The sequence below is a fragment of the Anomaloglossus baeobatrachus genome, chromosome 2 (genome assembly GCF_048569485.1).
Source record: "Anomaloglossus baeobatrachus isolate aAnoBae1 chromosome 2, aAnoBae1.hap1, whole genome shotgun sequence".
In the NCBI taxonomy this organism is placed as follows: domain Eukaryota; kingdom Metazoa; phylum Chordata; class Amphibia; order Anura; family Aromobatidae; genus Anomaloglossus; species Anomaloglossus baeobatrachus.
The window spans coordinates 158,999,681-159,024,839 of record NC_134354.1 but is presented as its reverse complement, the minus strand read 5'-3'; the positions used below and the strand labels follow the sequence as shown (position 1 = coordinate 159,024,839).

Below are 25,159 nucleotides of genomic sequence, written 5' to 3'. Positions count from 1 at the left end.
ACCATAGAGGTTAACCTTACCAGCCTACTACTTTGCCTATTTTAGTGATTTTGATGCAGAACCGTACATCCTGCTGGGTTAAGCAGGTGACATTTAATGGGGAATTTATGGTATCCATGATCATGTCATCTGTCATAGGATTTTCATGTACAAATACTGCAGACAAAAAGGCATTAGCAGGTTGGCCTTTCCATCGTCCTCTTCCACCATGTCACCCAGATTAGATTTGAAAGCGTCAACACTATCATTTTTCAGTTTCTTACTGTTAATGTAGTTTAAGAATATTTTTGGATTTATTTTTACTTTTTCTGGCAATGTGTGGGTCTGTCTCAATCTTTGCTACCTTGATTTGTTTTTTAGACAGTCTATTTTATTTTCTATAATTATTTAATGCCTCCCCACTACCCTCTTGCTTTAATTATCTAAACACTTTCTTTTTGGCATTTATTGCACCCCTTACAACTCTATTTAGCTATAGGAGTTTTTTCCTATTTCTAGCTTGTTTATTCCCATAGGGTATATATTGTGCACTGGTCCTATTCAGGAGACTTATAAAAGATTTCAATTTGCTTTATTTACTGTTATTTCTCACGACATTGTCTCAGTTTATGGCACTACAGTGGCATGCAAATATTTGGACACCCCTAATCAAAATGACTGTTATAGTGAACAGTTAAGCAAGTTGAAGATGAAATGAATAATGTTAAATATGATAAATTTCCTTTGTATTTTAGGCAAAAATATCTATTTTCATCCTTTACATTTTAAAAATTACAAAAAAGAAAATGGGCCAAGGCAAAAGTTTAGACACCCTTGGGGATTTGTTTGATCGGGTAACTTTGACAAAGGTTCAATAGATTGTTCTCTATCATTGTTAGGGTAGGCCAGGGGATTCATTTTTCACAGTTTTATCAAAACACAACCTCCCCTAACCTTGTACCAAAAATCGTCAGCCATGGGTTCTTCTAAGTAGCTGCCTAGCACTCTGAAAATGAAAATGGTGGAGGCCCACAAAGCAGGAGAAGGCTATAAGAAGATAGAAAAGTGTTTTCAAGTTGTCCTTTCTTAATTAAGAAATGGCAGTTAACAGGAATAGTGGAGATCAGGATAAGGTCTAGAAGACCAAGCTAAACTTGTATAAGTGCTGCTTGTAGGATTGCTAGAGAGGCAAATCAGAATCCCCATTTGACCTTTAGGGAGATTCAGAAGACTCTCAAGTTGTGGTACATTGTTCTACTGTTCAGAGACATGTGCACAAATATAGTCTTCATAGAAGTCGCTTACCGCGACTGGGATGTACATCGGCCTGTCACATTTTGACAGTGCGGTGTAAGAGGTTAACAGGCACGAGTTTAAATAAGCTAACATGTGTGGGACTTAATTTTGTATCATATTTCATAAGAATAATGTTCTTCTTTCTCTGGCAAAATTGATCAGTTATTATCAAAATTCTCAATTCTGAGGTAAAATCTGTATTATTATTATTATTATTATTATTATTATTATTATTATTATTATATAACTTAGACAAGAGATGGCAGTTTTCTTCTATCTAGATATAATCTTATCAGTAGCAGCTCTCAACTTCTATCTCAGTAATTGGAAAGTTTTCACTAGACATGGGTGAACCCAGAGATGTTTGGTTTCAGCGGGTCAGGCTGAAACCTATATAAATCTATGGAAACCCTAACATTGTGCTGTAAAATGGTGGTAAAAAGAACTAAAGGCCCCATTAGACGCAACGACATATCTAACGATATATTGACGGGGTCACGGATTCCGTGACGAACATCCAGCATTGTTAGCGACGTCGTTGCGTGTGACACCAACTATCGGCCGTTAATGAGCAAAAATACTCACCTTAAGGGTGCTTTACACGTTGCGACATCGCTAGCAATTGCTAGCGATGTCACGAGCGTTAACACACGTCCCTGTCGTTGGTGCGATCTGTGATGATCGCTACCGTAGCGAACATTATCGCTACGGCAGCGTCAAATGCACATACCTGTTCTGCGACGTCGCTGGAGACACCGAACAATCCCTCCTTCAAGGGGGAGGTGCGTTCGGTGTCACACCGATGTCACAAAACGTCCGTCCAATAGCAGAGGAGGGGGCAGAGATCACCGGCCGGAACATGCCGCCCTTCCTTCCTCATTGCCGGTGGACGGAGGTAAGGAGATTATCGACGCTCCTGAGGTGTCACACATAGCGATGTGTGATGCCGCAGGAACGAGGAACAACCTCGCTACGTACGAGACAACGATTTTTGGTAAATGAATGACCTCTCATATACCAACGATTTTTGTTTCTTTTGCGATCGTTTAAGGTCGCTTCTGCCTGTCACACGCTGCGATCTCGCTAATGGCACCGGATGTGCGTCACAAACACCGTGACCCCGACAATATATCGTTAGCGATGTCGCAGCGTGTAATGGTCCTTTATCGTTGATCGTTGACATGTCGTTCATTTTCAAAAAATTGTTGATTGTTGCAGGACGGAGGTTGTTCATCGTTACCGAGTCAGCACACATCGCTACGTGTGACACCTCGGGAACGACGAACTACAGCTTACCTGCGGCCGCCGGCAATAAGGAATGAAGTAGGTGGGCGGGATGTTACGGCCGCTCATCTCCACCCCTCCGCTTCTATTGGGCGGCCGCTTAGTGATGCCGCTGTGATGCAGCACGAACCGCCCCCTTAGAAAGGAGGCAGTTCACCGGCAACAGCGATCTCGCTAGGCGGTAAGTCCGTGTGATGGCTGCTAACAATATTGTGCGCCACGGGCAGCGATTTGCCCGTGGCGCACAAACGATGGGGGCGGGTGCTTTCACCAGCGATATGGCTAGCGATATCACTGCGTGTAAAGCCCCCTTAAGGGGCCTGCAAAGCAGGACACATATTTGTGGTGCCCCTGACTTGGTCAGGCACCACTGAGTACTGCACCCATGCTGGGTCAGTACAAACAGGTAATCCAAAATCCTGCATAGGGTGTGAACACACAGACACACTTTAACCAGGTCTCACACACATCATAGAGGGAACCCCTTGGCAGACCAAGGAGGGGGTGTGGCCACCACATCCCAGCTAGTGGTGCGGTGGAGAAGCTGGAAGAAGTTAGGCAGTGGCAGTCCAAGAGAGAGGAGCAGTGGAGGAGGACACATGTCAGTCTGAAGCGGAGAGCGGGCACGCAGACATGCTAGTCAGACGCTGCAGGTGTAGTGGCTGTTGGCGGGGGAGCTCGGTTGCCACAGAGTCAGACTGAAAGGCACATTATGAAGAAGCGAGGTGACTGAGTACGGGGACTCCTGGTAGACCAGGCACGCACGGGGACAGGTCCCTAGAGCCAGACATCCATTTAGTGGTCTGCTTAACCTGCTGGAGAGGGCACTACAGGCGTCTCACCAACCAATACAGAGTCCGCAGAATCAGCAGAAACAAGGGGGCCCATAAGTGAGATAGGGCGAGAAGCCATCTTTGCTTGGTCCACGCTGCCAGCAAACATGCCAGAAAGGGGAGAAAAGGCAGTTGCGACTTCCCTGTATGAATCCCATATACTTCAAGTCGGGGGTCCGAAACAAGAAGTGCTAGGAAGGCGAGTTTACAGTAACCTCTATACCAGCCTGAAGGATACCTGATTCTCCCTGGTTCATCTCAGCATCGCCCGGGTTGTCTCACTCTACCATCCAAAAGTGAGTAAACAGTTGAAAGACAATTCTGGACTGCGACTGAGTTATTCTGCGACCTGTGGTTCCACACACATACACCCAAGCCCCTGGGGCCAGCCTCACTCTCGAGAGGCCACACCATCTAACTGCAAGTACCATCAGCCCCAGACGCTCGTTAAACTGCAGTGGCGGTCCCCTATCACTCTAACCGCAAAACCGACACCCATGAAAGTGAACCTGACATACCTGTTGCCAGAAGGGTCCCTACAGAGTAGTCCCCGCAATGCCCCGCAGGCGACTGCTGCAGCGGTGTGGTGGGCGACTCATATTTAACAACCTTCCACATGGCTGTAAAACTGTAACACTACTTCTCATACATATTTACTTCTTCCCCACCCTCACGGAATGTTTGATTTGTTGCAGTCAGACCGTGCCTCCACATGTGTGACAGTGTCTGTGCATGGGTGGAATCACACAAGCTGTCTGCATCCCTATAGAAATGTAAAAGTAAATAAACAAATTTAAAAAATGTCATAGGGTCCCCATATATTGTGATACTCAGCGCAGATAAAGAAGACAGCTACAGGCTGTAGCCCCCAGCCAGGTGCTTTTCTTGGCTGTGTATCAAAATAAGAAGGACCCTATGCTGATTTTTTTTAAATATTTAAATCCTCGTGTGAATTAAGTTGGAGCTGGGTGTTTTGGGGGATTAATAAATTAATTTCAAATAAAGGATATTTTGCGTGTTTGTGTTTATTTATTTTCACTTCCAGGATTAGTAATGGGAAGAGGTTTCTTAGTGCCCTACCTATTACTAATCTAGGGCTTAGTGGCGGCTGTGAGCTTTCATTAACCTCTTAAATTACCCCAATTGCCACCGTACCAGGGCAATTGGGATGAGCCAGGTAAAGAGCTGGAATGTCTGGGGTGGCTGCAGGCTGCTATTTTTAGGCTGGTGAGGGCCCAATAACCATGGGCCTCTACAGTCTGAAAATACTAGCCCCCATCTGTCAACTTTATCTTAGATGTTTATCAAAATTGCTGAGGCCCGACTTTGTTTTTTAAATTATTTATTTAAATAATTTACAAAAAATGCTGCATAGAGTCCCTCTTATTTTGATACAAGATTAAGCAATATAAATGCATGGCTGCTTTATCTGCACCAGGTAACACAATATATGGGGACCCTACAGCATTTATTTTATTTATTTATTTTTACACCACTATAGAGACGCAGACAGTGTGTGATTCAAACAGACACTATCCCAAAGGGAGGGAGCACGGTCTGACTGCAACCAATCACAGACACCGAGACTGACGGTGGGAAGAGGAAGCAGTGAATATGTATTAGAGCTAATGATCAGACCCAGAAATAGTGTCACAGCCACGGGCAAGGTCGGTTAGTATAATGGTCCTGCTTTATTCCTTATTCTCTTTCTTTTTCCTAATTTCTATCATAATGTGGGTGGATGATACCAAACAGTAACATGGACTTCACTGAGAAGTCTGTGATCAGGGTCTGTGTATGGACACTAGATGTCTGGTACGGACCCTGAACTTTACAGTTTGGGTTCGCTCATCACTAATCTTCATTGAATACAGATGTTTCCTCACAATTGAGAATTTTGATAATGACCGATGAGTTTTGGCAGAGAAAGAAGCAAATTTCTCTGATAAGATATATTGCAAAGATACTTATTTTCATGTGTACTATTGATTTAAGAAATTACATTTTAAGCAACTATTATGCTTTAACTGCTCCCAATAACAGCAATTTTGATCAGGGGAGCCCAAACCTTTGCATGCACCTGTAAGTTCATCTCTTATTCATTGGAAATTCGACTTCCTCAAGTGTAATGTCTTTGTAGCTCTCTAGTATATATCTTATTAAAGGATACATGAAAACATATTATGTTGTGATCATTATTACCCAAGTGACACCCAAACCGTATATTTGATATGCGTTCGGGCCTATTAGTTAATATTAGGTCTATTATGTCTACCCTTCTTGTTGGGTTCTGAACCAGCTGTGGAAGGTACTTGTCTTCCATTGATCTCAAATATGTTTCCTTTGCTGGACCTCCTGGTTTCTGCTCCCCAATTTGTTTCAGGGTAGTTGATGTCCCCCATAATAATAACTTCTTCCTGATTCACTGCTTCATCTATTTGGAAACTTATAACAAACCCCTATATGTATTTTATTTTTCTTTCTCCTTCTCTTTATCTTCACCCATAGGGACTCCACTCTTTCATTAGTCTCAAATATATTATCATGTAGGATGAGTTTGAGGGACGATTTTACATATAAACACATACCTCTCCCTCGCTTATTTGTACGGTCATTCACGAACAGACTTTATCCCTGTAAATTAACAGCCCAGTCCATAGCTCTCGTCCAGCCTTGTCTCTGTTATCCCCACCATATAATTTTCTTCAAACAATTTTAATTTTAAATTCCTTCATCTTGCTGATGATACTTCTGGCATTAGTGTACCTGCACTTTATGTATTTCTCTGTACCTTTATTCCTCCTTATTGCATTGACTGTCCTAACCCCTCCAACCATACCACCCCCAATTTCAATACTTATAACTTGGTCACTATCTGCACTATCTTCCCCTCCTGTACACAGACTACCTTCCCCCTAGTTCCCTAGTTTAACTACTCTCCAACCTTTTGGCAATTTTTTTCCATAGCACAGCTGCACCCTCGACATTGAGGTGCAGTCAGTCTCTAGCGTAGAGTCTATAGCCAACAGAGAAGTTGGCCCAGTTCCCCAGAAACTTAATAGTCTTTTTGCTACACCAAATCCTGAGCCAGTTATTTACCTTCCTAATGTCCTGCTGTCTCTCTGTCTTGGAGCATAGTACAGGCTTTATTTGAGCTTACAACCTAATTCTATGAAATTACCTTTAAGGACCTTCCACCTACCTCTAACTTTGTCATTGGTGCAGATGTGCCCCATGATCGCTGGGTCCTCACCAGCCCCTCCTAATAATCTCTCAACTCGATCAGCGATTTGACAAACTCAATAGCCAGGAAGTCAATAGACTACTCTATGATCTCTGCCTTCATGACAGATTGCCCTATCTGGTCTCCTAATAATGGAGTCCCCCACTACCAGCACCTGTCTGGCCTGCCCAGAGCTCCCATTTCTCCACTTACTGTTGCAAACACTCCTATGGCATTCAAAGGACATGTCTTGCTACAGCAGTGCTATCACTGTACTGACACGTCACTCTACTGCCAACTTAGCAAACTTGTTGGGGTGTGCCAGATCAGCACTAGCTGCCCTGGCACTCTTCCCTCTACTCCGCCTTCTATCACCCATCTAGCTGCCTCACTGTCCTGAAGCTACATATTCATTTTCCATAATGAATAACATTTTTTGATTAAGGAAGTGTTACTTAATAGTGGAAATTCTCTGTTCAGCATCCGTATGTTTTGGCAGAGTATTGGGTGTTTAGAAAGAGTGTCTCTCTCTTGAAAAAAACTGTCCTATGCTTTATTAGGCCTCAGTTATATGTCAGTTTTTGGGGCAGTGTTTATAAGTAAAAATAAGAAAAATGACCTGTAAGAAAAAAAAACCTATAATTAAAAGAAATGGATCAGCTTTGTGTTTTGGAGCCACTCCTAGTTTTGACTTTAAAATACTGACCAAAAAACTGACCAAAAAAACTGACATGTGAATGAAGCCTTACACAGACACCCCATCAATTTTAACGGGCATTGTGTAAGGGTTAGTTTCTCCTGTGGTTGGTGCACAATTCCTGCTTAACTATATACTGCTTGGGAACAATACATCTGTAACACAATATAATATAAAACTATAGATGCCACAATTAATCAGATATCAGGCTCTGTTATCCCCCACATTTGAGACACCTTATACTGGAGAGGTAAAGTAAAAACCCACAACCAGCTGTGAGCACTGTGCAATAGTTATAACGTGACTTAGGTATTTGTAACTTCCTCTTCTTGTGTTAATGGACGGAGATTGTTTTTCCTTTAACAGTATGCGTTTCCAGAAAAGCAGGTTGAGTCCAAAGGTAGATTCTGGGGGATTCATGCTCTAATTGCCTTAACCCTTTCACGACACATGACATATATTCATGTAAAAGGTGGTCTTTCTGCTTTTGATGCAGATATCGCACGCCGAGCCCGCATCTTTCCCCCACATGTGGGTTGGTTTAATCAGTCAACATGTGCCTATAACAGCCGTGAGTGGATCAGAGATCCGTTGGCAGCTGTTGACACATTTAATCCCACTTTCAATCTCTGACAGTGAGATTTAACATATGCTGGCATGTCATTCACTGCTCCCATCGGCTTGCCCTTGACCTGATTGCGGGGAGCCAGGGGGCAGCTGATGACCTCTGTATCTGTCATTACGATATTCCTGTGAACACCAGCTGCGAGCCCATATTCATAGGAGATTGTAATTTGTGCTATACAAAGCAGTGTTATTGCATTGCTCTGTATAGCAACAAGTAATCGGGTGATCTCAATGTCAAGTTCCCAAAGTGGACTAATGAAAACAGTAAAAATAAAAAATTAAAAATAAATTGAAAAACCTCAAAAGTTCAACTCACCACCCTTTTGCCCCATTGAAAATCAATTAAAAAAAAAATAAATAAAAATAATATATATATATATATATATATATATATATATTCAGTATATACATATGTGGTATTATACCTCCCCAGCACCAGCAGCCAAGCTGCTGCTCAGATCTGGATCCGCGGTGGCTCGAGGGGTCTCCGGACCTGGGAGGGGCCGCGCTGACACCCGAAATAAAAAGGGGGTATTTACAAGGGGTTTTGTTGTTAGAGTTCATGACACCACCCACGGTGTGTGGTAAGGTGTAGTACCACCGCTGCTGCAGAGAGCGCCCGGTGGCGATAGTATGGCAGCTAGGTGTTTAACCCCTCTGTGGGTAGGGGGAGAGTGCCCCGGGGCTTGGTAATGGTGAGAGGGGAGCTCCGTTGGAGAGGAAAGGGTCACTGCGTACTCACTCAGTCCAATAACGCTGATACCGACAACTTGTAAACCGGAATTCTTAGCACCTCTGCAGCAGGGAGGGAGCACGCTAGGATCCCGTGCCCGATGGTGTTGCTTGTTAGACTGTGACCTTTTCCTTGGCGCTGACTTTACTGGTTGGCCCCTGTAGTGTGAAACTAGTTGGGTCCCGCTCACCCGTATGGCTAACGGAGATTTTCTGGACTGTGTATTGGGAAAGTCCTATCACCCTCCTTGCACTAGTACCCCGATTTTGGAGCGGGTGGAGGACGAATCATGAAGTCTTCACCCTCGTCGGGTAAAATACCAGGACACTTGAAGCTACTTCCTGGCTTACGGTCCATGTACCCCTCCGTGCCCTGGCCCCTGCTCAGAGATGGCTCAAGGCTGCCGGCTGCCCTGCTCGGCAGTTCCATTGCACTTGACACAATCCCCTGCGACCGGGGTTCCAGCTCCTACCAGGCCCAGACCAACGTCTGCCACCTAGTAACTGAGGAGCCCAGCTCCTAACCTCCTCCAACTACTTGTGACCTCACGAGAGTCACCACTCGACTGACTAATCCTGATACTCCTGATCCTCCCTAACCAACCCCCCAAATTGTGGGTTCTATTCCCTTCAGGCTATCCATTGGTGTGTCTGGTGAATGATGTGCAGAGTGTGTCTAGGATTTTTCACTGGATCGTTCTTAGCAACACAAAAGGCCAGGGACCCGTAACCAAGGAGGAGATGGACACCATGCAGAAGGGCAGATTGCACAATGTCCTGTGATGACCTGATAGGCCAGGGCGTCACAGTATCACTGTGATCAGAAATCTATCAAAATATAAAATAAATTAATCTGATAGGCAAGCAGCGTAACAAGAAAATCAAAATGCCAGAATTATGTTTTTTTGCAATCAAATACAATAAGAGGCGATGAAAACATTATATCTACCCAAAAATGACATAAGTAAAACCTTAGCATAGGGTGCAAAAAAATAAGCCATCACATAGGATGGTGCCCACGCTCTCCCTGGTTGTTTAACCCCCAAAATGCTGCAATTGATATCGATCACAGCATTTAGAGGATTGGGAGAGAGATTGCGCTCCCTATTCCTCTCCAAACAGTGCCCCCTCACATTTATCCTGCACTCTACGCTGAGTGCTTACATGTAAATCTCTGAAAAACATGATTCATGCAAAATTCCAAATGAAAAACGCACTGTAAGGGAGGCATAGTGTGTCATCTTTTTACGCTTATTTTTAAGGCGTGCACAAAAGTCCAGTCATCAACATTTTTGTTTACCATTGAAAAGATAGACACCACGGAACAGAGGCCAAAAAGAGTCTGGAGTAAAGACCACTTTATACACAGCGACATCGCTAGCGATGTCGCTGCCGATCACACCCGCCCCTGTCGTTTGTGCGTCACGGGCAAATCACTGCCCGAGGTGCACAATATCGTTAGTCCCCGTCACACATACTTACCTGCCTAGTGATGTTGCTGTTGCCGGCAAACCGCCTCCTTTCTAAGGGGGTGGTTCGTACGGCGTCACAGCGGCATCACTAAGCGGCCACCCAATAGAAGCGGAGGGGCAGAGATGAACGGCCTGAACATCCCGCCCACCTTCTTCCTTCCTCATTGCGGGCGGCCGCAGGTACGGTGATGTTCCTCGTTGCTGCGATGTGTGCTGCCACAAGAACGACGAACAACCTGAGTCCTGCAACAGCAACGATAATCTGGAAAGGAATGACATGTCAACAATCAATGATTAGGTAAGTAATTTTGATTGTTAACGGTCGTTCTTGCGTTTCACACGCAACGACGTCGCTAACGAGGCCGGATGTGCGTCACAAATTCCGTGACCCCAACGACATCTCGTTAGCGATGTCGTTGCGTGTAAAGCAGCCTTAACTCTGCTGCCTTATTTTAGTGAATGTATAACATAAGGATCCAGAAATTATAGGCAACAACTCGAAAATGATGCATTTAAAACACAGAGCACAAGAGTCTTTAGATTCACCAAAATATAGAAATACCCCATAGACACCGTAATGCAAATGTATAAAACATTTTATTAATTAATAGCGCACAGGGTATTACAAAATGTACAAAACAGAGTTCAAGAAAAACCGGAATGGGTAAGTGAAGGAAGAGGGGAGAACCCCACGTGACCCAGGATAGATGTCAAGTATCATATAGGACCTGCTGATACAGATATATATATATAGTATTATGGTAGCCTCATGCCCATAGGGAAGGCCCACATAGGGGCCAAGGGTCCATTGTGCCGCTAATTAATAGCCCAATATATTAACATATGGCCTTCTATCAGGTTATACACTAAATATAACTGCAGGCCTGTATATAAGACTGACACAGTGGCCAGAGTTCGCTCTACAGCTAGGCTATAACCTCATATATAGATAAGAGGTGCCCAGGCAGTATAGCTCAGTCTACCGTCAATAAGGCACGAGGGCTTACCAAGAACAGGCAGAACGTCCGGGAGTCCTGGAGTACACGTGGGGACCGACGTCCCAACACGTGTTTCGTCAAGTGCTTCATCGGGGGACGATAGTTAAAAAGTGCAGGAAGTGGAGTTTAAAAAGGGAGCCTGATTGTCAATGACACGCCTCCATTCCCCATGTGCACTGGAGTGGATGACCGCTACGGAGCGCGCCGCGGCTCAGTATCGGCGGCCGGAAACCGGCGGAGGTAAGAACTTCCGGTGACGTCACCATATGGTACATCCGGTTCCCCGCCGCAACGAGCGTTGCCACGGACGCGATACCAATCAACAAGCGGATGCCACTGCAGTGCTGCATAGGATGAACCTCCCCTAAATGAAAACGCTAGTCCAACCTCCTCAATCCCATCAACGACAATATGGTGTATAATGCACAAACATATACTAGGCACTTTTGTATATGAAATATCCCCTAATGGTACCTATCAGGGGGATATACGTTACAAGGCACATACATATTATGCATTATTAAATATATACAATCACCGCAAGTGGTGCTTATTTAGGAGAAATAGAGGGGGAAGAGGAAAAGGATAGATAGGCAGACGTCTGCAAAGGAGTGTAAATATAAGGACATAGACATAGATATATACATGGTAATTTCAACATAAATACAATTACAGATAATCCATGTCCGTGTCCGCCATAGTTCCGTAGCCTCCCAAATTTTGTTCTGTAAACGCATATAGGCCTCCATTTCTTCCAGGTCGAATTAAGTCGGAGAATTGGTAACAGAACCCGAATAGAAGGGGGCGGTGGGGGGGGGGGGGGGGGGAGGGGGGGGAGGGGGGGGGAGAGGGGGAGGGGGGGAGGGAAGGGGAAGGGGAAAGGAGAGGAAAGGGGGAAGGAGGGCCAGAATAGTGGAAGTTCATGACAAAAACAGGTCCCTTAAAATTAAACAAAAGATAAAAAGACACACTGTTAAAAGAGTCATAGGGCAACCAAATATATACAGCATGAAAAGATAACGCTAAAGCGTTTCCCCTTCCCCTTCCCTCCCCCTCCCCCCCCCCCCCACCGCCCCCTCTATTCGGGTTCTGTTACCAATTCTCCGACTTAATTCGACCTGGAAGAAATGGAGGCCTATATGCGTTTACAGAACAAAATTTGGGAGGCTACGGAACTATGGCGGACACGGACATGGATTATCTGTAATTGTATTTATGTTGAAATTACCATGTATATATCTATGTCTATGTCCTTATATTTACACTCCTTTGCAGACGTCTGCCTATCTATCCTTTTCCTCTTCCCCCTCTATTTCTCCTAAATAAGCACCACTTGCGGTGATTGTATATATTTAATAATGCATAATATGTATGTGCCTTGTAACGTATATCCCCCTGATAGGTACCATTAGGGGATATTTCATATACAAAAGTGCCTAGTATATGTTTGTGCATTATACACCATATTGTCGTTGATGGGATTGAGGAGGTTGGACTAGCGTTTTCATTTAGGGGAGGTTCATCCTACGCAGCACTGCAGTGGCATCCGCTTGTTGATTGGTATCGCGTCCGTGGCAACGCTCGTTGCGGCGGGGAACCGGATGTACCATATGGTGACGTCACCGGAAGTTCTTACCTCCGCCGGTTTCCGGCCGCCGATACTGATCCGCGGCGCGCTCCGTAGCGGTCATCCACTCCAGTGCACATGGGGAATGGAGGCGTGTCATTGACAATCAGGCTCCCTTTTTAAACTCCACTTCCTGGACTTTTTAACTATCGTCCCCCGATGAAGCACTTGACGAAACACGTGTTGGGACGTCGGTCCCCACGTGTACTCCAGGACTCCCGGACGTTCTGCCTGTTCTTGGTAAGCCCTCGTGCCTTATTGACGGTAGACTGAGCTATACTGCCTGGGCACCTCTTATCTATATATGAAGTTATAGCCTAGCTGTAGAGCGAACTCTGGCCACTGTGTCAGTCTTATATACAGGCCTGCAGTTATATTTAGTGTATAACCTGATAGAAGGCCATATGTTAATATATTGGGCTATTAATTAGCGGCACAATGGACCCTTGGCCCCTATGTGGGCCTTCCCTATGGGCATGAGGCTACCATAATACTATATATATATATCTGTATCAGCAGGTCCTATATGATACTTGACATCTATCCTGGGTCACGTGGGGTTCTCCCCTCTTCCTTCACTTACCCATTCCGGTTTTTCTTGAACTCTGTTTTGTACATTTTGTAATACCCTGTGCGCTATTAATTAATAAAATGTTTTATACATTTGCATTACGGTGTCTATGGGGTATTTCTATATTTTGGTGAATCTAAAGACTCTTGTGCTCTGTGTTTTAAATGCATCATTTTCGAGTTGTTGCCTATAATTTCTGGATCCTTATGTTATACATGATAGTCATTCTGTGGTTTATCACAGGCCTTTTCCAGGTTTCCATGGATTATAAAGCCCGCGAAAAAACGTGGGAAACCCAACTGGACAGAGTTTTTGAAGCTGGAGAGGAGGAGTTACCTACTACGAGTTCTAGGTCCACCATAGACCGCATGAATAGTCTCAAAACCATGCTGAATAGGAAGACACGACTGTGGTGGAACGTGGCTTTTATGAAAAGATACATTGACAGGGGACTAGTCCCCAGGGGATTACGAGTCAGGGTCTTCCCCTCTTTTGTGGTCTCAGATGAGACAGTTAAAACAAAGTGGGAGGCCGCGTCCAACTGCTCCAGGATTTTCATGCAGCTCCTTATCGAGCTGAATGAAAAATCCATTAACGATCTGGAGAGTGAAATTGCAGACGTTCAGGCCAACCTTGACTCCGAACTTACCCCTGAGGAGTTGTCTAAATACAATGATTCACTTGACAAGGAGTTTACTAAGTGGGAAAAGGAGATCCTGAGTACCAAGACGAAGAAATACCAACGCGACGTCACAGACTATAAAAATGGTCAGGTTTTTCGCTGGCGAGGTATGTCCTTCCCCAAAAAGAAGAAGCATCAGGCCTCGTCCATGTCAATGTCTGCCTCATCCATGTCCTCACTGGAGGAAGACACTGCATCTGAAAATATCAGGAATGTAAGACCGAACACTAGATCGGTCCAGGCTCGGAATAAACAGACCTTGGCGCTGGGTGGTGGACGGTCAGCCCCTCCTCCTCTGGCTCAGAAAAAAGGAGGTGATGGACAGATGGAGGTAATCAATTTATCCAAGCATGTCCTCACCCCCACGCAGACGGAGGTGTTGAAGTTGGGGTTGTCATTTGTGCCCCAAAGTAACTTCAATCTCTTTTCAGTGATCAAAGACCTCCATTTGTTCTTGCGGAAGTTGGTACTACATAAACTACATTCCAAGAGAGCCACAGGGGAATCTAGTACTTCCATCCGTGAACAGGAGGCTATTGCTGCGCTTGAGGAGCTAGAGGAGGAGTCGGCCCACTACCAATCAGGTAACTTCCCACGCCACACAATGCCAAGGTCTGCCACATTTCCGCCCTTGTCTTTATGCCCCCCGATTCAGATTTTCTGTGAATTAGTGTCAAAAGATATCCAGCAACTCCCACAGAGAGGGGGTAAAAACAACCTTACTAGACAACAACAAATGGCACTACGGGAGATTGAATCGTTGGACGGGGTGGTGATTAAACCTGCCGACAAGGGCGGGAATGTGGTAATTTGGCCAGTGGAGCTATATGAGAAGGAGGCATGGCGGCAATTAAGGGACCGGGAGGCATATGAACCTCTCCATCATAACCCAATACGCGGCTTCACCAGTGACCTGGAGTTGATATTACTGAGGGCATTTGAGGAGGGGATTATCCCCAAAAAAATCTATGAGGGCCTCCTAGTAAAAACACCTGTTGTTCCAACTTTCTACCTCCTCCCCAAGATTCACAAAAACCCCAAGACACCTCCTGGGCGTCCCATTGTCTCTGGCATGGGAGGGCTGTGCGACGTCACATGTAAATTCATTGAACACTACTTGCATCCCTTAGTGGAGACGTTGCCCTCTCATGTCAGAGACACTGCTGACGTCCTAAGGAGACTGGAGGGTCTTATCTTGGAGGAGGAGGCGATTTTGGTAACAATGGATGTGGAGGCCCTATATTCCAGCATTGGCCATCGGGATGGGTTGGCCGCCGCACGATTCTACTTGGATTCGAGTAGTCTCGATGGGTCCTTGTCCGCTCTTATTATGGAGCTGTTGGAGTTTATATTGACGCACAATTTCTTTGTGTTTCGAGACCGGTTCTTCCTCCAGCGGCGCGGCACTGCGATGGGGGCGGCCTGCGCGCCGTCTTACGCAAACCTCTTTCTCGGTTATTGGGAGAGGGAGGTTTTCGGGGACGGCGTGCCGGCGAGCTCCCATGCGCAGTGTTGGCTGCGCTATATTGACGACATTCTGGTCGTCTGGGGGGGAACCGGCTCTGAGCTGGAAGATTTTGTGCGTCATCTTAACTCCAATAGCTATAACATCTACTTAACTCATCAAGTCGGACCAAGGACCATCGAATTTTTGGACATTCGAATCTCGGTGGAATCCAACGGGGCTGTATCCACTACCATCTTTCGGAAAACTACTTCGGTTAATTCCCTCCTCCATGCTACCCCGGGTCACCCCAGGTCAACGGTGAACGCCATCCCGACGGGCCAGTTTCTGCGGTTACCCAGGCTGTGCTCGTCAGATGATGGATTTGAATCTGAATCAGGGGATATGAGGGAGAGGTTCATAACGAGGGGGTACAGTAGGAGATCCATCAAAAAGGGTTACCAGCGTGCTAAACACTCCCAGCGGGACCAGCTCCTATCTGGGAATGTAATCACAAAACCCACGTCTAGTCCAGTGGCGAGATTTATTTCCACCTATTGCCGACAGTGGGACCAAATCAGAGGCGTACTAAACAAACATTGGGCCATTCTCCATACTGAGCCCTCCCTTCGAGGCTATTTACCGGAACGCCCCTTGATGACGGCAAGGAGGGGTAGGAGTCTCAGGGATACATTGGTGCATAGTCACTATGTTGCCAAGAGAACCCCCCTCTTTGGATGTGGTCCCCAACGTGTCGGTTGCTACCCCTGTGGTAGCTGCCGTGGCTGCCAGAACATCATCCGGGCCACAACCTTCTGCTCAGCGGACGGAAAGAGGGAGTTTTCCATTCGGGCATATATCTCTTGCAGCACATCTGGCGTAATATATTACGCCACGTGTGGCTGTAACAAGATATATGTCGGTCTGACCTCACGTGAGCTCCGAATTCGCACGAGGGAGCATGTGCGTGATGTTCTGGCGGCCAAAGAGGCCACCAACCCCGAATCCCTAAAAACGATACCCAGACATTTTAGGGAGGTCCACAATTGTGACCCTACATCCCTTCAGGTCCGTGGTATCGACAAGGTACATCTGGGAATTCGGGGAGGTGACCTCAAAAAACGGCTGGCACAAGTGGAGTGCCGTTGGATCTTTGTTTTGGGTACTCAGGCACCAGATGGGCTGAATGAACGGCTTTCCTTCGCCCCATTTCTATAACTACTCATTTTTCTTCTTTTAAACTGTTCTTATCCCCATAATAATGGTATCCTAAATGAGTCCGACTGGAGAGAAGAGAGGGGGGGTGAGCTCCTCCCAGTCGGATTCAATTAACTCGATTGTTGGTCTTCGTGGTGGTTGAATCCACCATGAACACGCAACAGAGGTGTGAATAGTTGCGTGGCCCCTAGCGTATTTTTAGCGTTATCTTTTCATGCTGTATATATTTGGTTGCCCTATGACTCTTTTAACAGTGTGTCTTTTTATCTTTTGTTTAATTTTAAGGGACCTGTTTTTGTCATGAACTTCCACTATTCTGGCCCTCCTTCCCCCTTTCCTCTCCTTTCCCCTTCCCCTTCCCTCCCCCCCCCCTCCCCCTCCCCCCCCCCCCACCGCCCCCTTCTATTCGGGTTCTGTTACCAATTCTCCGACTTAATTCGACCTGGAAGAAATGGAGACCTATATGCGTTTACAGAACAAAATTTGGGAGGCTACGGAACTATGGCGGACACGGACATGGATTATCTGTAATTGTATTTATGTTGAAATTACCATGTATATATCTATGTCTATGTCCTTATATTTACACTCCTTTGCAGACGTCTGCCTATCTATCCTTTTCCTCTTCCCCCTCTATTTCTCCTAAATAAGCACCACTTGCGGTGATTGTATATATTTAATAATGCATAATATGTATGTGCCTTGTAAGGTATATCCCCCTGATAGGTACCATTAGGGGATATTTCATATACAAAAGTGCCTAGTATATGTTTGTGCATTATACACCATATTGTCGTTGATGGGATTGAGGAGGTTGGACTAGCTTTTTCATTTAGGGGAGGTTCATCCTACGCAGCACTGCAGTGGCATCCGCTTGTTGATTGGTATCGCGTCCGTGGCAACGCTCGTTGCGGCGGGGAACCGGATGTACCATATGGTGACGTCACCGGAAGTTCTTACCTCCGCCGGTTTCCGGCCGCCGATACTGAGCCGCGGCGCGCTCCGTAGCGGTCATCCACTCCAGTGCACATGGGGAATGGAGGCGTGTCATTGACAATCAGGCTCCCTTTTTAAACTCCCCTTCCTGCACTTTTTAACTATCGTCCCCCGACGAAGCACTTGACGAAACACGTGTTGGGACGTCGGTCCCCACGTGTACTCCAGGACTCCCGGACGTTCTGCCTGTTCTTGGTAAGCCCTCGTGCCTTATTGACGGTAGACTGAGCTATACTGCCTGGGCACCTCTTATCTATATATGAGGTTATAGCCTAGCTGTAGAGCGAACTCTGGCCACTGTGTCAGTCTTATATACAGGCCTGCAGTTATATTTAGTGTATAACCTGATAGAAGGCCATATGTTAATATATTGGGCTATTAATTAGCGGCACAATGGACCCTTGGCCCCTATGTGGGCCTTCCCTATGGGCATGAGGCTACCATAATACTATATATATATATCTGTATCAGCAGGTCCTATATGATACTTGACATCTATCCTGGGTCACGTGGGGTTCTCCCCTCTTCCTTCACTTACCCATTCCGGTTTTTCTTGAACTCTGTTTTGTACATTTTGTAATACCCTGTGCGCTATTAATTAATAAAATATTTTATACATTTGCATTACGGTGTCTATGGGGTATTTCTATATTTTGGTGAATCTAAAGACTCTTGTGCTCTGTGTTTTAAATGCCTATTTTAGTGAATGTATCAGTCGGGGATTTCACCTGAATCACGTATTTTGCAAATGTTGATGGAAACATAATGTAAGTGCTCAGCATAGAGCACAGGATAAATATTAACTAATTAAAAATATTCTGTACCCCAAATTGCCACAAAATAGCATGACACTCAATGCACAAAAACACAAATTCCCCCATAGGTGCAATATCTATTAATGGACATATAGGGGGCTTCCATGTTCCCGGTAGCGCAAAGGCTCTGGAAAAACATTATGGTCACACACTCAAAAAGAAATCCAGCAAAATCAAATCTGCACTTCTCAATCCAAACGCCTGCCTTTATTCTGAGCCCCACAATCTGCTTAAACCACAGTTGACATCCACGTTTGGTGGCACTGTTGTAGTGAAGAGGCTCGCTTAATTTACAAGGTGCAGGTTTCCAGAAGAACAAGCTAGGCACAATGTACAGGCACTACAATGTTCTGGCACTTAGGGGCTCTGCAAATGGAATTCATAAACTATTCATAGCCTAAAGGGTGCTTTACACGCTGCAACATTGTTAACGATATATCGACGGGGCCGTTAGCGACATCGCAGCATGTGACACCTAGGAACGACGATCAACGATCACAAAAATGTCTAAAATAGTTGATCGTTGACACGTCGCTCCTTTTACAAATATCGGTGATTGTGCATGCCGCTGGTTGTTTATCGTTCCTGCGGTAGCACACACCGCTATGTGTGACACCGCAGGAGCGACAAACATCTCCTTACCTGCGTCCACCGGCAATGAGGAAGGAAGGAGGTTGGCGGCATGTTCCGGCCGCTCATTTCCACCCCTCCTCTTCTATTGGGCGGCTGTTTTGTGACGTCGCTGTGACGCCGAATGCACCTCCCCCTTGAAGAAGGGATTGTTCGGCCTCCACAGCGACATCGCAGAATAGGTATGTGCATGTGACGCTGTCGTAGCGATATTGTTTGCTACGGCAGCGATCAACACATATCGCACCAACAACCGGGGCGGGTGCTATTGCTCGTGACATCCTAGCAATCGCTAGCGATGTCGCAGCGTGTAAAGCACCCTTTAGGCTATGTGTGAACGTGTGCGTTTTTCATGCCTTTACGCTGCATATTGCACTGTAGCGTAAATGCGTACGTCCTGCGTCCCTTGCACAGTCTATGAAGATTGTGCATAATCCATGCGCACAATGCTTTGTTGAATGCAGAGATTTGACTGTCAAAAATTTGACAAAATCACTGCATTTAAAAAAGCAACATGTCACTTTTTTCGCGTTATTTGGATGCAGCTCCCGCTCTGTCTATGGGAGAGGCAGCATCCCGAGCACATGAAATCGTCATCTATGCTCACACTGCATCCATTAGGCAGTGTTTCTGCAGCGATTTGCAGCATGCATGTCATGCCAAATCGCTGCAGAAATTGCAGCATGTACGTGCACATATAGCCTTACCGTGTTTTTGAGCCCTCCAGTCAACAGATTTGACTTTAAAAACGCCTTGGGTAAAACGCGGTAAAAACGTATCAAAAACGCAGTAAAAACGCATCGCGTTTTTGATGCATTTTTGCCTTGTTGCGTTTTTGGTACATTTTAAGATGCATTCAAGATGCACTGACAAAAAAGATGCCGCGTGTAAACATAGCCTTAAACTGATCAGCTAAAGTTCCGCTTGGAGGCTGAGGGAGGTGAGTGCAGCACTGGTGGGTGTAACAAGCACTCCCAGCCCCATTACTAAGATCAGTGCAGCATGTGGGTAGCTCTACCCTGTGGCACATGGGTAACATAGCAAGGAGTGTGTTTGTGTAACCTTTTAACAGAATTGTTTCTAAATTGATCGCTAGGACACTCTCCTGATGGTCATTTGTCTGGCATAAAAGTTTCTTCTAAGATATCTCGTATGGCTGCTTACAAGAAGCTGATATATTGGCAAAATGTGTGTTGGGACAATGTCTTGCGATCAATACAGAGACAGTCATGCAATACTATATATACACATACTTTTTGTGATGCTGCCAATACAGTATGTCACTGCCCCTTTAGTGCTGTACTCAGCACCCTCAGCCTTCATGCAGCACGCTGATTACTTAAAGCCACGCTGGCAGAATTTAAATACATGGATACACAACGATGCAAAGTGGTCGGCTTCTACACGGCAAAAAAATGTTATTATTCCAATAAATGCCACATTACAAAATTAAATACCATATACTGCAATACTACGATTTATAGGAGGGAAGTACATACATACAGTGGAGTGATATTTAGTGATCAGTGTGTGATAGATATTAATATTACATATAATGTTACACCTTAGTCTCTATTATTCACTGTCTGCATAATTAATAGGAGCTGATAGTAACTTACCGGTGATAAACAGGGGTATGTTTATAAGCTACAATATACTGTATCTGTACCACAATTATCCCAATAACAAACCCTGACAATTGGGTGAGAAGTTAGTTTCTGACAGTTTTAGGTCTGTATTACCATGCTTCAGGGACGACAGTCATTTTCATGTAGGTTATGGACCAGCTCCCAATTTCCGTAAAGTTCACAGACTTCCTCCCCCTCTATGGTTCCCGTTATATAAGAATACATTTATCAGTGGTGTACACTTTTTGTAAACTTTTTCAAATCAATACTGGCGATTTCAGGAATATAGAATATTTCTATAAATTTTCTCAAGTATTTTTTAGATTTTCTCCAAGTTAAATGTATACCCAAGCATATATAATATTTTATATCTTTATTAAAATTGAATATTAATAAGTTAAATGCTCAAAGACTTTTTAACGTCGGTTCTTCTGGATGTGTAAGATAACTACAGAGGAAAAAGTGTAGAGTTTGCGCCTCACTTCCTGCTTCTTCAATTTATTACGCTCTTTTTTTTACTTATTTCTGCTTACTCATTTTTAGCTGTAACCTTAGTTAACCCTTTACTTTCTCTCCATTGCTAAGTCGGGCTTGTTCAGTATTCACTTACCTCAGTAAAATTGTTGCCAGATGTCTCTGTAGAAAAGACAGACAGCATCGCCTACAATATGAGACTTGTAAGAGTTCTCATTGTGCTTTATCTGGCAAAGACAGGTCCAATAAGTACAGCGATACATATCTCCAGAAGGGGAGGAGACCTGGCAGGCTTAATAGAGATCTCATAACAAGTGTTTCCAATGTGCTGGGTTTTTTTTTTCCAGTTTTTACAACTGTTTATATCTATTTTTACAACTTATTATGTTTCTATATTTGATCCTGTTTATTACTATCATTTTATTTAGCTTTTTATTGACCTTACGTGCATTATATTTTAAATTACACTCCTTTTGAAAATTAAGGTTTTAATCAATATCTCACTGATCAAGGCTCTATTCACACGCCCGTTCATTAAACACATGTGTGTGACAGTCCGTATGGCCATCTGTGTATCCCTGTGTTTGTTCTTCATGTGCTATCCGTGTGACAACCAGATAGCACACCTATAGCCTGAACTTGTATACTTACCTGTCTCCAATGCTGCTGTTGAATCCGGGTCCACAGTTAGAGCAGTAAATATTCATGAGGCATAATGAGCAAGACTTGGAAACAACAGCAGAACCTGGAGACAGGTATGCATAAATATCCATTTAATTTCAATGAATGGGTGTACTCCGGTATGTGTCACACTGATATCACAGGAATCACATCAGTGTGCGGTCTGTGTGACATACGTGCTGGGACCAAAAATGGAAGTATCACCGTGTGGAGCACACGGACGTGAATGTGCTAAACATGGACACACGGTCCGTGTCAAAACACGGACGTTTGAGCATACTTATTGATTTTAATGGGTCTATGTGTGTCCGTGTCTCTGGAACATGTGAAAACGCACACCACACATACCGAAAACATGGATGTGTAAAGGGGGCCTTAAAGAACAATTTCCAATATTATGACAAGACTGAGTTATATATAATATTTTTTTTAAACCTATAACATGAAAATAAGATTAGTAATATAACTTTCATTACAAAATCTTCAATTTTCCTTGAATTAGTTGAGGAATAAATGAATACACTTAAAAAACTACCACATCTAGTATTTTTTGTGATCTCGCTAGCAGTGTCCTTACATGGGGTTGCTAGGGTGCTGCTGGTCTCATGGAGCTACATTTAATTGAGGGTATCCATGAATTCATAGATGTACTGCTCTATATTGAAAGAGAAGATGCTATCATCACTCTGTGCCCTTGGTAGACGTGCACTTTTCAACATGATAATAATCCAAAAGACACATTCAGTTGCATTTCTGAAGAACAAGGTGAAAATGATTTAGTGACCAAGTACAATGCCTCCTGAATCTGATCTGAACTCAAAATATCTATGGGGACACTTGAAGAGACAAGTTGAGCATCACTCTCCATCCAGTATCCAGGCTGTAAAAGAGGTCATTCTTGAAAAATGGTAAGAGATAGATTTAATATGTCTACAATTTGTTCATTCCATGCCTAGACGATTTGGAACTGTCCTTAAAAATCAGTGCAGTCATTCAAAACACTAGATGTAATGCTTTTATGTGGAGTAAATTCATTTTTACATCAACTAATTTGAGTAATGCCCGCTTTACACGCTTCAATAAATCTTTCAATCCGTCGTCGGGGTCAAGTTGTAAGTGACGCACATCTGGCATCGTTCATGACGTATTTGCGTGTGACACCTACGTGCAATCAAGATTGAACAAAAATACGGTGATTGCATACACGTCGTTTATTCCTCATACATTGGACGTTTTGTTGTATGAACCTAGTCAATTGAAACGTGTGACATCCCTCATACGATTGTGATGTCTGAGGCTATGTGCGCAGGTGTGCGCTCTGCACCGCAGCTTAAAAAAGGTCCGCTTCAGAGGGCAGCTGAAAAGCTGCGTTCTGAAGTGTGACGCCCTGGACAAGCCAGGTCGTCACAGGTACTACACCAATACACCCTACACTCCCGGTCAGGCACACCTAAGTCAGACAAAACCCTTGTTGCCTCCCTCCAGGGGCTGATGTTCACACCAGGGGGTGGGCCAGGCGGTTGGTCCCGCTCACCGAGGAGTTCACAGTCCTGGAGGCGGGAAAAGAAGTAGTAGTTTGCAGATCAGTTTGAGAGTTGAAAGTGGAAGGAAGGAAAGTGTTAGTAGAGCAGACCCGTCCATCCAGCCGTTTGTTTCATCAGAGACTCTGTGTACATCATTGGGCTGAGTGAGTACCACCGTGCCGTGAGGCACAGTGCTGCCCCCATGACCCTGCACCTCATCAGGCCCCGTAACCCGCCTGCCATCCATCCCTACCCCATCACCGGACGCCGGGACAACCAACCCCCTACCCACGGAGGGGAGAAAACAACATCCTAGCTGCTCCCTGTCATCGCTCCCGGGATCCCCGTCCAGAGCAGCGGTGGTGTCACCAATCTCACCACAACCGTGGGTGGCATCACGGACAATAAATCCCCAAAACCATCCCCCCTTTCACTCACGGGCGAGGAACGCTGCTTGAGTCCCCGGGATCCGGCCCACCGCTCGAGCCACCACCGAGCAGCAGCCGCAGCAGCCGGACCCGAGCAGTGGGAGAGCGCAGCGTCCCCTCCTCCGCCCGCTACAGAAGCGCCTCACAATGTCTGTCATTCACTAATCTCTGTCAGTCGGTCCCTATCTCTGTTCCTCTCTCTCTGTCCATGTCAGGCTATCCTTCTTACCCCCTCTCTCATACTCACCGATCCCCGATCACCGGCACGGCGCTGCACGGCTTTCTCACTGCTCCAGCGGCTTTTACAATTTTGAAAAAGCCGGCCGCTCATTAAACAATCTCGTATTCCCTGCTTTCCCCGCCCACCGGCGCCTATGATTGGTTGCAGTGAGACACGCCCCCACGCTAAGTGACAGGTGTCTGACTGCACCTAATCACAGCAGCCGGTGGGCGTGTCTATACTGTGCAGTGAAATAAATAATTAAATAATTAAAAAAAACAGCGTGCGGTCCCCCCCAATTTTAAAACCAGCCAGATAAACCCATACGGCTGAAGGCTGGTAATCTCAGGATGGGGAGCTCCACGTTAGCCCATAGCTGCCAATAAGTCCTAGATTAATCATGTCAGGCGTCTCCCCGAGATGCCTTCCATGATTAATCTGTAAGTGACAGTAAATAAACACATACACACCCGAAAAAATCCTTTATTAGAAATAAAAAACACAAACATATACCCTGGTTCACCACTTTAATAAGCCCGAAAAAGCCCTCCATGTCCGGCGTAATCCAGGATGCTCCAGCGTCGCTTCCAGCTCTGCTGCATGGAGGTGACCGGAGCTGCAGCAGACACCACGGCAAATGAAGACAGCCGCGCGATCAGCAGAGCTATGGGCTGCCAATAACTCCTTATTACCCCGATTTGCCAACGCACCAAGGCAAATCGGGAAGAGCCGAGTACAGTCCCAGAACTGTCGCATCTAATGTATGTGGCAATTCTGGGCGGCTGCTGACTGATATTGTTATGCTGGGGGGCTCCCCATAACGTGGAGCTCCCCATCCTGAGAATACCAGCCTTCAGCCGTATGGCTTTATCTGGCTGGTTTTAAAATTGGGGGGGACCGCACGCCGTTTTTTTAAATTATTTAATTATTTATTTCACTGCACAGTATAGACACGCCCACCGGCTGCTGTGATTGGGTGCAGTCAGACACCTGTCACTCAGCGTGGGGTGTGTCTCACTGCAACCAATCATAGGCGCCGGTGGGCGGGGAAAGCAGGGAATACGAGATTGTTTAATGAGCG

At 45.3% G+C, this 25,159-nt stretch overlaps 1 protein-coding gene across 2 annotated transcripts in view; it reads right to left on the bottom strand.

Moving 5' to 3' along the window:
* LOC142291156 (granulocyte-macrophage colony-stimulating factor receptor subunit alpha-like) overlaps positions 1-21,449 on the bottom strand; it is a 151,193-nt gene extending 129,744 nt beyond the window's left edge. For both annotated transcript variants that reach the window (XM_075335458.1, XM_075335459.1), the window contains exon 1: positions 21,363-21,449. The gene's annotated coding sequence lies outside the window, so the exon portion shown is untranslated. The remainder of the gene's footprint in view (positions 1-21,362) is intronic.
* Positions 21,450-25,159: the final 3,710 nt, after the last annotated feature.